Source organism: Harmonia axyridis, chromosome X, assembly GCF_914767665.1.
Source record: "Harmonia axyridis chromosome X, icHarAxyr1.1, whole genome shotgun sequence".
Lineage (NCBI taxonomy): Eukaryota > Metazoa > Arthropoda > Insecta > Coleoptera > Coccinellidae > Harmonia > Harmonia axyridis.
The window spans coordinates 38,562,520-38,565,877 of NC_059508.1; positions in this window are offsets into that span (position 1 = coordinate 38,562,520).

Genomic DNA, 3,358 nt, shown 5'->3' on the forward strand with positions numbered 1-3,358 from the left:
TGCACCACGTAAACTCGATCTTACCGATGCACCACGTAATCTCGATCTTACCGATGCACCACGTGAACTGGATCTTACCGATGCAGAACGTGAATTGGATCTTACCGATGCAGAACGTGAATTGGATCTTACCGATGCACCACGTAAACTCGATCATACCGATGCACCACGTAATCTCGGGCAGACCGATGCACAACGTAAATGACGATCGGGACCGGGGCGATCGGTCGTATCTGACACCGCCGGCTCGGTTCTAACATCGTCAATGAGTCGGGGTTGTAAAAAAGGACGTGAACATTTTTCCTTATAAAAATCAAACCCGACCATGGATTTTGATTCTGATTGTTGATTATCGCTACTAGAACATATAAGGAGGCAACCAAATCAAATTTGAGAAAATTCCACGATCAGAAAATTTTTTTCGAAAAAAAAAAAAAATCGTAATCACCTCGGTCATGGCGAGTTATTTTCCGTATTTCATTCCACAATCAACGTACAACATAGAAGAAATCATCTCTCTAACTATCCTGGTTCAAAAGTTGTATCGGAACATTTCACGTCGTAATATCTCGCCAAGTCCAGACCTCGGCGATAGGTAGTATCTGACACCGTCCGCTCGGGACTGACATCGACTTGGACTCGGGCTGATGATGGGGAGGCGTTTAAGGACGTGAACATTTTTCCTTATAAAAATTAAAGTCGACAATGAATATTGATTCTGATTACTGATTTACGCTTTAAAAACACATTAGAAGGCAACCAAATCGAATTTGAGGAAATTCCACGATCAGAAAATTTTTTTCAAAAAAAAAAAAAATCCGAAAAATATTTTTCGATTCCGATTACTGATTTACTCTTTTAGAACACATTAGGAGGCAACCAAATCAAATTTGAGAAAATTCCACAATCAGAAAATTTTTTTCGAAAAAAAAAAAAATTCGAGGACACCTCGGTCATGGCAAGTTATTTCCCACAATCCATTCCCCGATCCACGTACATCCCAGAAAAAATCATCTCTCTAACTATCCTGGTTCAAAAGTTGTATCGGAACATTTTCACGTCGAAAATATATCTCTAAGTCCAAACCGATGCACCACGTAAACTAGGGCAGACCGATGCACCACGTAATATCGGGCAGACCGATGCAGAACGTAAACTCGATCATACCGATGCTTCACGTAATCTCGATCTTACCGATGCACCACGTAAACAAGGGCAGACCGATGCAGAACGTAAAGTAGATCTTACCGATGCACCACGTAATCTCGATCTTACCGATGCACCACGTAATCTCCATCTTACCGATGCACCACGTGAACTGGATCTTACCGATGCAGAACGTGAATTGGATCTTACCGATGCAGAACGTGAATTGGATCTTACCGATGCACCACGTAAACTCGATCATACCGATGCACCACGTAATCTCGGGCAGACCGATGCACAACGTAAATGACGATCGGGACCGGGGCGATCGGTCGTATCTGACACCGCCGGCTCGGTTCTAACATCGTCAATGAGTCGGGGTTGTAAAAAAGGACGTGAACATTTTTCCTTATAAAAATCAAACCCGACCATGGATTTTGATTCTGATTGTTGATTATCGCTACTAGAACATATAAGGAGGCAACCAAATCAAATTTGAGAAAATTCCACGATCAGAAAATTTTTTTCGAAAAAAAAAAAAAATCGTAATCACCTCGGTCATGGCGAGTTATTTTCCGTATTTCATTCCACAATCAACGTACAACATAGAAGAAATCATCTCTCTAACTATCCTGGTTCAAAAGTTGTATCGGAACATTTCACGTCGTAATATCTCGCCAAGTCCAGACCTCGGCGATAGGTAGTATCTGACACCGTCCGCTCGGGACTGACATCGACTTGGACTCGGGCTGATGATGGGGAGGCGTTTAAGGACGTGAACATTTTTCCTTATAAAAATTAAAGTCGACAATGAATATTGATTCTGATTACTGATTTACGCTTTAAAAACACATTAGAAGGCAACCAAATCGAATTTGAGGAAATTCCACGATCAGAAAATTTTTTTCGAAAAAAAAAAAAATCCGAAAAATATTTTTCGATTCCGATTACTGATTTACTCTTTTAGAACACATTAGGAGGCAACCAAATCAAATTTGAGAAAATTCCACAATCAGAAAATTTTTTTCGAAAAAAAAAAAAATTCGAGGACACCTCGGTCATGGCAAGTTATTTCCCACAATCCATTCCCCGATCCACGTACATCCCAGAAAAAATCATCTCTCTAACTATCCTGGTTCAAAAGTTGTATCGGAACATTTTCACGTCGAAAATATATCTCTAAGTCCAAACCGATGCACCACGTAAACTAGGGCAGACCGATGCACCACGTAATATCGGGCAGACCGATGCAGAACGTAAACTCGATCATACCGATGCTTCACGTAATCTCGATCTTACCGATGCACCACGTAAACAAGGGCAGACCGATGCAGAACGTAAAGTAGATCTTACCGATGCACCACGTAATCTCGATCTTACCGATGCACCACGTAATCTCCATCTTACCGATGCACCACGTGAACTCGATCTTACCGATGCACCACGTAATCTCAATCTTACCGATGCACCACGTGAACTGGATCTTACCGATGCAGAACGTGAATTGGATCTTACCGATGCACCACGTAAACTCGATCTTACCGATGCACCACGTAATCTCGATCTTACCGATGCACCACGTGAACTGGATCTTACCGATGCAGAACGTGAATTGGATCTTACCGATGCACCACGTAAACTCGATCTTACCGATGCACCACGTAATCTCAATCTTACCGATGCACCACGTGAACTGGATCTTACCGATGCAGAACGTGAATTGGATCTTACCGATGCACCACGTAAACTCGATCTTACCGATGCACCACGTAATCTCAATCTTACCGATGCACCACGTGAACTGGATCTTACCGATGCAGAACGTGAATTGGATCTTACCGATGCACCACGTAAACTCGATCTTACCGATGCACCACGTAATCTCGATCTTACCGATGCACCACGTGAACTGGATCTTACCGATGCAGAACGTGAATTGGATCTTACCGATGCACCACGTAAACTCGATCTTACCGATGCACCACGTAATCTCAATCTTACCGATGCATCACGTAATCTCGATCTTACCGATGCAGAACGTAAACTCGATCATACCGATGCACCACGTTATCTCGGCAGACCGATGCAGAACGTAAAAAAAAAGCTTACAGCACGCGGTGTTCCCAAGCGGTCACCCATCCAAGTACTAACCGCGCCCGACGCTGCTTGGCTTCAGTGTTCAATTTCAATTCAATTTCAATTTCAAATGGGC